Source organism: Hemiscyllium ocellatum, chromosome 6 (genome assembly GCF_020745735.1).
Source record: "Hemiscyllium ocellatum isolate sHemOce1 chromosome 6, sHemOce1.pat.X.cur, whole genome shotgun sequence".
Taxonomy (NCBI): domain Eukaryota; kingdom Metazoa; phylum Chordata; class Chondrichthyes; order Orectolobiformes; family Hemiscylliidae; genus Hemiscyllium; species Hemiscyllium ocellatum.
Window position 1 is genome coordinate 30,959,160 of NC_083406.1, and position 12,332 is coordinate 30,971,491.

Here is a 12,332-nt window from a genome sequence, read left to right on the forward strand (position 1 = left end):
TTCCCTTCCTAATGGCATTGAGGGCCAACCCACAGCAGGTGGACTGCAGTGGTTCAAGAAGGTAGCTCACCACCTTCTCAAGGGCTACTAGGGACTGACAATAAATGCTGGCAAGACAGCGGTGCCCAAATCCTACAAAATGAATAAATAAAGAAAAGGCGGCATGTGGAGCTTATGTCTGCTACCCGCTTGCCAACCTTGGCCCTCTCGGTCTGAAAGTGAACTGTTTTTACTGCACTGAGACAAGTGGAGTACTAAAGATGATAGAAGTGGAAGGAAGGAAAGTTAGTGGTGATGGATAAGCAGGAGAGCTGATGAGGTTCCCCCACTGAGTGAATCGGAGGCTCACAGAGGGCAGGGAAGGTTAGTAGTACCAGACATAATGTGTGTATGAGCCATTGGCATGATGTATGTGGTAAGAAACATTGTACTTCATGATCCTTGAAGAGAAGAATATGCAGTGGTAGAATGAGGATGAATGATGGCCCAGTGTGTGAGGTAGCAGAGAGATGATGGTGGCACTGTCCCTTGCAGAGCACAGAAGATCATGAACCTTCTTCCTTCATGACTAGTCATAGAATTTCATCAGGGAGACTGACCACTTTCTTGCTCCAGACTGTCTGAGTCTGATGAATGGGTTCCTTTGCCAGTTAGTAGGATACAAGAATGTCCTCCTCTCCACGATCCCATTCATCAGAACCACCAGGTCCTTGTCAGTGAACCAAGGATCTAACCTGCCTTTCATGCCATTTTCTTGGGGATAATGGGACCGTGAAGCTAGAATATAAATATAATGTCAGTCGCATGAACTTCACAAAGTCTCAGCAGAGGCAAGCACTTCTGCCAAGTGATCCACAAGATGGGCATGATATGGGCTGGTCACATAATTAATGGGATGAAGAGTGGAAGGTTGCATTAAAAAAGACACCATGAGCTGTGGTGGACCAGGTGCCATGAATCTCATTTAAAAATCACTGCTTGAAAGAAGAAATTTTTTAATTTTATGAGTGCATACGTTTGCAATATTAGTCATGCAAATAATGATGTTAATAAACTTTAAGACATCTATCTCAACAAGTGCCTGACTCTTTGTGGTATTTGTTGTTTTGTAGACTAACATAATAGAAAGCCACAAGATGCTTCCACTCCTGGATGATCACAATCTCACGTTGCCTGGCACTCTTCAGTGGAAATGCATGTGAAAATATTTGTACCCCTACATGCCATCCAGGTGCAGTTAAAAAAAAACCTGATACTCCGTTTCACAAACCAGGAGCCTACCTACAGTGGTAAAAGATCTTTGCTTTGGCACATTGTGGCAAAATATTTTCAATGGTTTATTTTTTCAAAGTTGTATTCAGATCCTTTGAATCTATATGTATACTCAGCTCTCTTTCTTTTCACACTGTTATCAGGTTGTGAAGCTAGTCCATAAGAGTTTTCATTTTCTTGAATACTCCCTTCTTTTCCAACTCTTCTCCTTTGTCTTTCAAGACAGCTGGACTTTTGGTCTCACATTCTCATTCACTTTGAGTTGAATTTTATATTATCTTTGTAATCCTGTAGGTTCTGTTCAGCAGTCAATGGGCTTAGTGGCCTGTGAAATGCTGCAAATCTTCTCTGGTATTTTTAGGGTTATTAGTTCAATCTTTATCGCTGTGAGCTAGGTCAAATAGTGTCAACTAGGAATAGCTCTTCACAGTACATGTGGTGGGAAACAGAATTATTTTTATTCATTCATGGTACATGGTTTAGTTGACTGGGCCAGCATTTATTGCCCAACTTGAATTGTCCTTGAGAACTTCTGCAGTCCATTTGGTGTAGACATCCACATACTACAGTTTGAAAGGGAGTTCCAGGATTTTGATTGAGCAACACTGAAGAAAACAGTGATATATTGCCAAGTTAGGAAAGTGACTGGTTTTCTATGCATTTTAGCTGAGTGCCTATCTCCTGTCTTTTCCCTGCACATTGTTTGTATTCAAATAATCATCTGATGCACATTTGATTGCCTCAATTGAACCTGTCTCCACCAGGCAGTACATACTTGCAGTGATAAAAAAAATTCTCATCTCGCATTTGTTGTTTTACAAAACACTTTAAAATTGTGCCCATTGGTTCTTGATCTACGTACAAATGGGAACTGCTTCTCCCTGTCACCTCTCTCCAGAATACTCACGATTTTGTAAACTTCTGCCAAATCTCTTCTCCAAGGAAAACTGATCCAAATTCTCCAATCTTTCCTCATAACCAAAATATCTCTATCCTGGAACCAGTCACATAAACTTCTTCTATACTCTCTCCAATGCATTTGCATTCATCTTATGGTGTGGAGCCCAGAACTGTCAACAATACTTCAGCAGAGGCCTGTCTAATGTCTTATATAATCATCATTACCTCCCCGCTCTTGTATTTTATACCTCTATTTGAAAAGCTTAGAACATGGTTTGCTTTATTAACTGTTCTCACTGGTTGTCCTACTACCTTCAATGACTTATATACCCATTTATGCCATGTCTGTCTGCTCCTGCCCACATTCTAGAATAGTACCCTTTCTTTTATACCGTCTCTCTGTGTTCTTTTTATCAAAAGTGTGGCGCTAGAAAAAGCACAGCAACTCAGGCAGCATCTGAGGAGCAGGAGTGTCGATGTTTTACGCATAAGCCCTTCTGCAGTCCTCACTTTTTACCAAAATGCACCACATCGCATTTCTCCTCGTTGAACTTCATTTGCCACTTTTCTGTCCACTCTGCCAACATGTCAAAAGTTCTTTGATATTCTATACTGTCCTCCTCACAATTTTTCTAAGTCTTGCATGGTCCTGGGGAACTCTGTGTCTAATCTTCCTTCAGCCTGAAACATTTCCCCTCACCATTACCCTCTGTTTGTATCCTAATTGCTGTGCCAATCTTTGCAAACCTTTTCAAGCAGGGTGGAATGCTAGCAATTCTCCATTTCTCTGGCACCATACCCCACTGCCCCACTGCCCCCTCACCAATGCACCTCCCCCTCACGCAATTGGTTTCTCTGTGCCTTAATTGCACCACACCAGAGTAACAATGTGATTGCTTTGAATCTGTGTGGAGCAAACAGAGACACAACACGATATGTACAGTCAACATTTGCATGACAGACAACTGACAGTTCAGCATCAAACTCATACAGTAGGACATGGAAGACTCCAAAAAGGATGGCTATGGTATGCCTGTACATGAACCTTTGACAGAGTGGACCTTTTAGGATGGATGCAACACAAACCATTTGTGCAAATACAGTGGAAGACTGTAAGTGTGGTTGGATGAATATAACCTTATGTCCCATGCTTCCATCATCCAAGCAAGCCAGCAATAACAGCATGTTGTTAGGTACAGTTGGGGGAAAGCAGAAACCAACTCCACAGTTTTATGCAGCCGATGATACCTTAGCTGGTCTTTGTGAATTGTGGCCCAGGTTTGATGATATGTTGGCTTTCATGGTGACAGGATTTGAGTGTGGAAACAGGGATGTCTTGCTGCAAATGTGCAGGCCCTTGGTGAGACCACATCTAAGTGTTGTGTGCAGGTTTTGATTACCTCATATGAGGAAGTATACTCTGGCAATGGAAGGAGTGTGACATAGATTTACCAGGCTTATTCCTGGGATAGCAAGTCTGACATATGAAAAGACCTTGGATCAGTTCGGAGTATATTCACTGCAGATTAGAAGAATGAAGAGGATCTCAAATAAGCCTATAACATTCTAACAGGACTAGAGAAGGTAAGCTCAGGAAGGATACCTCTGACTACCAGGTAGTCCAGAACAAAGGTCACAATCTAAAGATATAGAGTAGACCAATTAGGACTGAAAGGAGGTGAAATTTCTTCACCCAGGATTTCACGACCAGAGAAAGCAGTCAAGGCAAAAACATTGAATGTTGTTGTCTGGTTTTTCTTTAAAAAAGTTGTGGACATCTCCGACCAGAATGTTCTGAATGATTTGCCCAGGTGTCCCACAATACCAAAGTGGTCAAATCAATACAAACACAAACCGGTACCAAAACAAAACATTTCCACTTTATTAGGAACAAAATTACAATAAACTTTAATACTAAACACTCTGTCCCTAATCCTATTTGGCCCCTTAAGGTTACAATACTTCCCAAGTCTCTTGTCGATTTAGACAACTGCGTTCCTGTGGCTCTGTCTCTGGATCTGTGAAGCTGCTTTCTCCCTCGCTCTCCATATGGCTGGTCAGCTGGTCTCTGCGTCTTACAATGCTACATTCCTCAGAAGGCCTCAGATGATTACAAGAGCTGTTCCAAGAGAGGGGGTTCTGCAGACTCAGCTGGCTGGCCACAGCCAGTGAACTGTGCATGAGATGATTATGATTTGATCAATTAAAATTGTTGTGGTCAGGATTTGCATTTGACAGACTTGAACAGTGCTTGTGTTTCACATAACAAACTCTATAGATGTCCTCAATCTGTACAGTGAAAGTGCCTTGTTGTGGAGGTGCCGGTGTTGCACTAGAGTGAGCAAAGCCAGTAGTCATACAGCAACAGGCTATAGTCCAACAGGTGAACTCTGTTTTTATACCTTTTAGATGGTTTTCTGGAACTTCCTGTAGTTCTGGACAATCAGAGAGTTACACTTAATAGTTTGAAACATGAATCAATCTTTTAGATGGCATTCTACTGTCAGTCTCTTTCTATAGCAGGACCTGGTGCCTTTCTGCCTGGGCTATCCTGTGTTTAGTGGATAAGTTGTTGTGGGAGTCTGTGCTGAATAACTGTTGCCTTTTACATTATGCTAATATCATTAGCACCTGGCTGCTGTGTTTGCATTGTGTCTGGTGTCTGGTGTGATTTCAGAGTTTCACTTGCCAATGTAGCCAGCATCCCTTGCCGTTTGGCCAAGTTAGCAATCTATCTTATCTTCTGGCAACCAGGAGGCTCTGCATTGTTTTCAAGAAGGAGAGATGGATATAGATTTTAGGACTAAAGGATTGAAAGAACTGCATGGAGGCCAATATCCCATCACCAAGTCAGCCTTTATTTCCTTGTGCACAATACACTGGCTGTGGCCAGCCAGCTCAGAGTCAGTCTCCTGAACTGAGGAAATTCTAAATCTCCTGTGTATTTTTACTCATAGTTATACAAAATACAATATAACAATAGTAATACTCAAGACAAGTAGGGACACAACCATAAGGTGCCCGAAATTTCACAAAACAACACTTCATAAAACATATAGTTATGGGCGGCACGGTGGCACAGTGGTTAGCACTGCTGCCTCACAGCGCCTGAAGACCCGGGTTCAATTCCCGACTCAGGCGACTGACTGTGTGGAGTTTGCACGTTCTCCCCGTGTCTGCGTGGGTTTCCTCCGGGTGCTCCGGTTTCCTCCCACAGTCCAAAGATGTGCGGGTCAGGTGAATTGGCCATGCTAAATTGCCCGTAGTGTTAGGTAAGGGGTAATGTAGGGGTATGGGTGGGTTTCGCTTCGGCGGGTCGGTGTGGACTTGTTGGGCCGAAGGGCCTGTTTCCACACTGTAAGTCTAATCTAATCTAAAACATATAGAGTTTCATCTTCTGTTTATATTGGTCAGCCAAGGCTTTGTGATTGGCCCAGGTTAACAACTCCAGTCAAGAATCTCATAGTCAATAAGATTCACCTCATTCCAATCACCACAGGGATCAAATAGTATGGGGAGTATAAAGATCAGATATAATCTATGGTCCATTGAATGGCAAAGCTGGCTTGAAGGGTTGAGTGGTCTACTCCGGCTCCTATTTCTGTTTCTATGTGACAAGGTTACCTATGATTACCTTTGCTTCACTGAGATGATTGTGATTGATCTGTCAAAATTGCTGTGGCCAGGATTTGCATTTGACATAGTTGGATAGTGTATGTGTTTCACATAACAAATTTTATAGATGTCCTCAACCTGTACAGTGAAAGTGCCTTGATGGTGGAGGTGCTGGTGTTGGACTGGAGTGAACAAAGTCAGAAGTCACACAGCAACCGGTTATAGTCCAACAGGTTTATTTGAAATTGTAGAAGCTTTCGGAATGCAGCCCCTTTGTTAGCGGCACCTGACGATAAGGCTGGGCTCTGAAAGCTTCTGTGATTTCAGATAAACCTGCTGAACTATAACCTGGTGTTATGTGACCTCTGACTGTGTAAGTGCCTGATTAATTTAATTGCCTTGGGAATCTGCGATGATTCCACCCCTTATGCTTAAGGAAGGACCTTACAGATATCCTTCTGGCCTGTTCAGAAGAGCAGGTTACAATTGTCCCTATGGCCCTACAGGTGAATCCTCACGATGATTTTAAAATCACCCCTTATTTCCTCTGGTTGGCAAATCAGTAACAATCAGGATTACCCCTGATAAACAAAGAGTCACCAAAAGTATTTTGTTTTTCAGAAGAAGCCATTTAAATATGATAAAAATAAGAGCTTGATTAAGAAATCAAATACGATAACGTCATTTAAAATTTAGTTGGATAGATCATTATAAAAGTGCAATATTAAAGTACATTGGGGTTAGGGCAGGGGAATAGCCTCTAAATTTAGCACATGTCTTATTTGCTACGATTAAATCATATTTGAGATATATCATCAGCAGCTTATATTCCTTTTTAAGCTGCAGGCCCTAGTTTAAATGATTATTTGGCCTCTGATTTGCAATCAATCTTGGATATCCACCATTCTGTTTTTGTTTAAAAGATAGCAGTGTAAAAGCTCTGTCAGGAACAGTTTGGTTCTTGTACTTTGCAGACAGGTGTATGTGGTAACTAACTACCCTGCAAATAATATTTGGGTGGTGGAATCTGCTCAGGTGGAGTTGTGCTGATATGGAAGGAATGTAGTTTAGTTGATCTGAGAGGGTGTGGTGGAATGTGGAAACTCTGCTGCCACTCTACTTTATTCTTTATGCTTTCTGCTCGTTGGAGGTTGTTCTACCTCCCTCTTCTCCACCCAGAGGGAGTGAGTGTGAGTCAGTGTCAGTGGGGTGGAACCATGTTGATACAGGAACAAATAAGCTGGGAGTTACCTCTGCCAGCATTCTGTTCAACATTACTCTTGTCAGCTAGCTCGCTGGAACACAGAGCAGCAAAGTGTATTCAGCTGTTAACACTGCTAAAGGAGAAATTACAAAGGAATTCCTTCAGAGAACAAAAATCCAACAGGTGAGTGCCTGATATTAATATTGTACTTCTTTTAATCACTCTGACACTTTGATAAGATTTGATCAAAGTTTATTAGCAACCTATTTACACACTTTTTGGCTGTTAATGTGTAAGGAAGTGAAAAAGAATCCCAGTACCTTTAAAATGGTTCAAATGACAATATTGTTTATGTAGCAGAAGAAAGTTTGGTTTGAATTTGTTAGATTGTCAACATATGTTGATGGATTTTGGCTGGCCAGTTATGAAAGGTGTTTCCTCCTTGAAATGGCATTGCTATGTCACAAATTCTAGGTAAACTTGAATGTTCTGTCACAAATGAAATGATCTATGAATTACAATGCAATATATTTAATGCATATATTGCCAGAAGATTTGTCAAGGGTCAAGTCATTAGGAGTGAAATTTAAGTCATTTTTGTAATTGTATTGCTTTGACTTTGGTATGGGAAATCTTGTAATCAAGTGCCAATTCACGAGAGTGGTCTGACTGTAACTGTCTTTGACATAAATCATTGCATGAAAAGCCTCTACCTTTACTTTAGTATGTTATTTTTTGATAATTGAAAAAGTGATTGGTGATCAGTTAGATAAAAGCAGGGCTTGTAAGACAGTCACAAAGCTAAGGGTTGTATTTTGTTTTCAGGTGTGACTGTGGATGGTGAGGCAAAAATAAATATGCATTTGAAATGATTTTTTGCTGATGATTAATCGTAGTTTCATTGGACACGCATAAAGCAGATCAGGCAGAGATGACTTGGGCAATCAGGTAGCTAACATACACTGATGTGCATTACCATGAGAAAGAATCTCCAGATCAGTCTGCTGGGAACTCGACATGAGTGGATTTTCCATTTGCTCAATATACAGTGAATATCCTTCTTCTTTAGTCTGGCACTTCACTTTACCAAGAGATTACAGGCACAGGTGACAGTAAACAAGCCTTAAGAACTTCGAGTATAAAACAAAGTTACACTGGAGTTTACCCATCAAAAATGACACAGCTTGTCTCTGCTAAGTTTCTTCTTTATTGCTCAACCTGGACCACCATACCTGTTTTGGAGTTACTTTACAGGGTTATATTTGGAATAGAAAAGGAAAGGTCTTAACCCAATAGCAGGTCTGCCCCTCCAAACATCATTAAGCTGTTCAATCATTAGAAATACCTTGGACTGCAGCCAAACTGACTCATTCAGGAACTGCATGACTGAGGGTGTCTTGAAGTAGCAAATTGGTTGAAATCCTTTGTCACAAGTCATTCCAACTTAGATCTAATGTGATTCCAAATAGATCCCACTTATTTCCTCGTCAAAGAATTTAGACACCAGCTGGTCACTAAGCAGTGACAGATGTAGGTTGAAACCCTTGACAGATTCACAGAAGCTAATGGGACCTCCCCAGAGTAATGTGTCATCCATAACCAATGTATGGCCTCCTTAAATTAAATAATGAATGGTAGTGGAAATAATTGGAAGTGCAAAAGTGCAGCATTAAACAAGTAGCAAACACTGCTTTAAATTTCACACCACTGACTTTCTAATAATGCCTCTAATGTGCTTGGGTCCCCAGCCTCAGAGTTTACCCATCTATTATATATTGTAGATAAGTCCTCAGCAAAGGACTTAAACGGGACAACTTGTGTCCTCCCAGCTGCTTTGATATTCAAGATTGAATCATAGAATCATAAAATCCCTACAGTGTGGAAACAGGCCCTTTGGCCTAACAAGTCCACACCGATCCTCCGAAGAGTAACTCACCAAACTCCTACCCTCTTACTCTACATTTACCCCTGACTAATGAACCACACCTACACATCCCTGAGACAATTGGGACAATTTAGTTTGGCCTATCTGCCCGAACCTGCACAATTTTGGACTGTGGGAAGAAACTGGAGTACCCGGAGGAAACCCATGCAGTCATGGGAGGTGGAAAACAGGCAAACTTCACACAGACAGCCACCATGAGGGTGGAATCGAATTGGGTCCCTGGCACTGTGAGGCAGCAATACTAACCACTGAGCCACCATGCCCCTCCGTGGGTGTTGGGGTGCGGGTTGCAGTCCAGCAGAAAAATAAAAGCCCACCAACTCTCCCACTGCACCCACTGTCAAAATGGGCGGGAGGTCAGTCTTGAGGATGACCCACAGCAGTGTCACAGGTGGAATCCAATTGTTGGGAGTGCTGGTGTCTCTATTGGTGCTTATTCAAGCTGCAAGACATCATGAATCTGGCAGGCGAATGGCCTCTCCCTGGTGTGGACCTGCTAATGGGTCAGCAGGGTGGAAGAGACAGCAAAGCCCTTTCAGTACTTGAGGAAGGCGAATGGCCTCTCTCCGGTGTGGACCCACCGGTGTGTCACGAGGTGGGAGGCCTGGGTAAAGCCCTTCCCGTACTCAGGGCAACTGAAGGGCATTTCCCACGTGAGGACCCGCTGGTGCTTCACCAGGTTGGAGGCGCGGGTAAAGCCCTTCCTGCACACAAGGCAGGTGAATGGTCTCTCACCGGTTTGCACCCGCTGGTGGGCTAGCAGGTCAGAGGAAGGCCTTCCCACACTTGGAGCAGGGGAAGTGCTTCTCACCGGTGTGGACCCACTGGTGGATCATGAGGTGGGAGGAGCGAGTGGACACCTTCCCACACTCGGGGCATATGCCCAAATCCTGAGGCACATCATCACTTGATCACTCAGTGTCTTTGTGCAAGAGACTTGGATAAGAAAATGTTTCCACCATGAGGCCAGCAGACCCTCCGGAGCACCGATCAGGACAAATTAAATATCAGCTTAAACCATAAATTCACTTAACTACTTGCTCCTGCAAACTGAAAGAAGGTTACTGGGATGCAAGAGATGAGCAAAAGATCCTTTTCAAAACAAATATGAACTGTAATTTATGAAAATTAACTGTGCGTGCTAATGGACTCACTTCTGATCTTTTCATTTTAAATATTATTTTGCAGTTTACTCCTGATAAGGATTTTATGCAGTTTTATTTATTTTTTTTACAAAATCTCAGTGTTATCACTGTTCATGAGATGTGACACAAAGTCTAGAAAGGCTTTGGACTGGAGAAAGGTGGAGTGTTTTATTTCCTAAGAGTAAAGTAAAAGAGATGGATAGGAGGCAGTGCAGTTGCTATGTGGGTTGGAGCCTCATGAAATGTGCCATAGCAGGCAGAGGAGATTTCTGGGGTTATTGTCAATGAGTAGGACTCTTGCTTTTGATGGAGAATGTTGTGAGTTCAAATCCCACATCAGCACTTGAGCAGGAACAGACAAGTTGATATTCCAGTGCTACGTTTTTAGAGCTGCTATGTTTTGTCTGTTATCTCAGGTTGACGTAAAAATACCAATAGACTATTTTAAGGAAGAGCAGGAGAGTTATTTCTTAGTATCTTTTTTAATATTTAATGTCCAGAGTATTGGGTCATTATCACATTCCTGATTTTGGTATAAATTGTTGGATAAACATAGCAGGCCTGGCAGCGTCTGTGGAGAGAAAGCTGAGTTAATGTTTCAGCTCCAGTGACCCTTCTTTATACTTTCATAACTTGCTGTTGCAAATTGGTTGTCACATTTCCGATACTACACCAGTGACCACGCTTCAAAAGCATCTCACTGTCTGCAATGTGCTTTGGATTGTTCTGTGGTTGTGAAAGGAGGTATTGAAATGCAAGTCCTCTTTTCTGACATATCTGTGTCAGCTGGTGAATTGGAGGTATGGTTAGGCTGACTGCTGGAAACACTGAAAGCCAAACAGTCCATTTAATAGCAAATCATTATGTTTACAGAGTTTATTCAAAAAACAATCTCTCTGAACTTCAACAAATAAAACTTATGTGCAAAATCAATTCCAGACATTTAGTGTGGGCGTGATTGAAAGAGGAATTATCCAACAGCATTCCTTCAGCCTGGAATAGTGGGAATGCTGTAGGCAGTCCAGTGAGGGTTAATAGACAATTACAATTAGAGACACTTGTGTGATTTTTGTGATAAATACTGTTTCATTGTGCAGGCAATCACTGTGTGACAGGATGAAAGGATGACCTTTTCCTTCACACTAGGTGTCTGATGTTAGTCATGTTACAAAGAAGTGCTGAGGCACACCAAACACTCAGTCTCGAAGATGAAAAAATTGCACAGAACATTTTAACATTGCAGCCTCCAAAGGAAATTCTGACCATGGTGGTGCATACATGTAAGAGACTGAAATGTTTGTTTAGTTTTGTTGCTGATAATCTGGACTGTTGTTCATCATCAGAAAATGATTCTGCTCCAAATTGAAAAAAATGAATGAGAGATGTGTCAGATGAGATTGGGCAGGATGCTTCCTCTGGTTTACATGAAGAAGGGTGACATGGTGGCACAGTGGTTAGCACTGCTGCCTCACAGCGCCTGAGACCTGGGTTCAATTCCTGACTCAGGCGACTGACTGTGTGGAGTTTGCACCTTCTCCCTGTGTCTGCGTGGGTTTCCTCCGGGTGCTCCGGTTTCCTCACAAAGATGTGCGGATTAGGTGAATTGGCCATGCTAAATTGCCTGTAGTGTTAGGTAAGGGGTAAATGTAGGGGTATGGGTGGGTTGCGTTTCGGCGGGTAGGTGTGGACTTGTTGGGCCGAAGGGCCTGTTTCCACACTGTAAGTAATCTAAAAAAAAGGGTGGAAAGCAAAGGGCTGCCTCATTTATAGGGTGCCCTGTTTGTATTAAGGGGTTCCCACCAAGATATCTCAACCCCTTTCTTCTGTGCTATCTGTTCAACAGCTTTGAGCCCACAAGCCCCTCTCCCGACTTCCTAGGCTCTAGCGTCAAGTGATCCAGAAAATGCTCTCATGGATTGGTTGCAGCAAATAGTTGCCTCCATGCATTTTTCTCAATCTCATTCTGTGGAAGTACTACATCTGCACAATTGAAACTAACATCGTCTTCAAAGTGGGAAAATTTCCTGTTAATCTCAGATAGGTACCTTTAAAAAGAATGTGCAGTGTTGTACAGCACTTCATATGAATACAGGATGCCCAAAAGTTTTTCACAGTCATTGGAAGATATGAAACATTTTGCGGTGTTGTTCCTATTGTAATAATGGGAAAAAAAGGGCAACTAATTTGCATTTGACAGCAAGTACAATGTTTATGAAAAGGGGGATAATGGAATCACCGAAAAAGCCAGCAT

The 12,332-nt window shown here is 42.2% G+C and overlaps 1 protein-coding gene across 6 annotated transcripts in view; it reads left to right on the forward strand.

Annotated features, from left to right (window-relative positions):
• Positions 1 to 6,977: 6,977 nt before the first annotated feature.
• The window catches only part of scel (sciellin), an 83,135-nt gene continuing 77,780 nt past the window's right edge, over positions 6,978 to 12,332 (forward strand). For 3 of the 6 annotated variants that reach the window (XM_060825920.1, XM_060825921.1, XM_060825922.1), the window contains exon 1: positions 6,980 to 7,174. The gene's annotated coding sequence lies outside the window, so the exon portion shown is untranslated. Of the gene's footprint in view, positions 7,175 to 12,332 lie in introns of all 6 variants that reach the window. The other 3 variants (XM_060825923.1, XM_060825924.1, XM_060825925.1) reach the window with 3 other exon arrangements.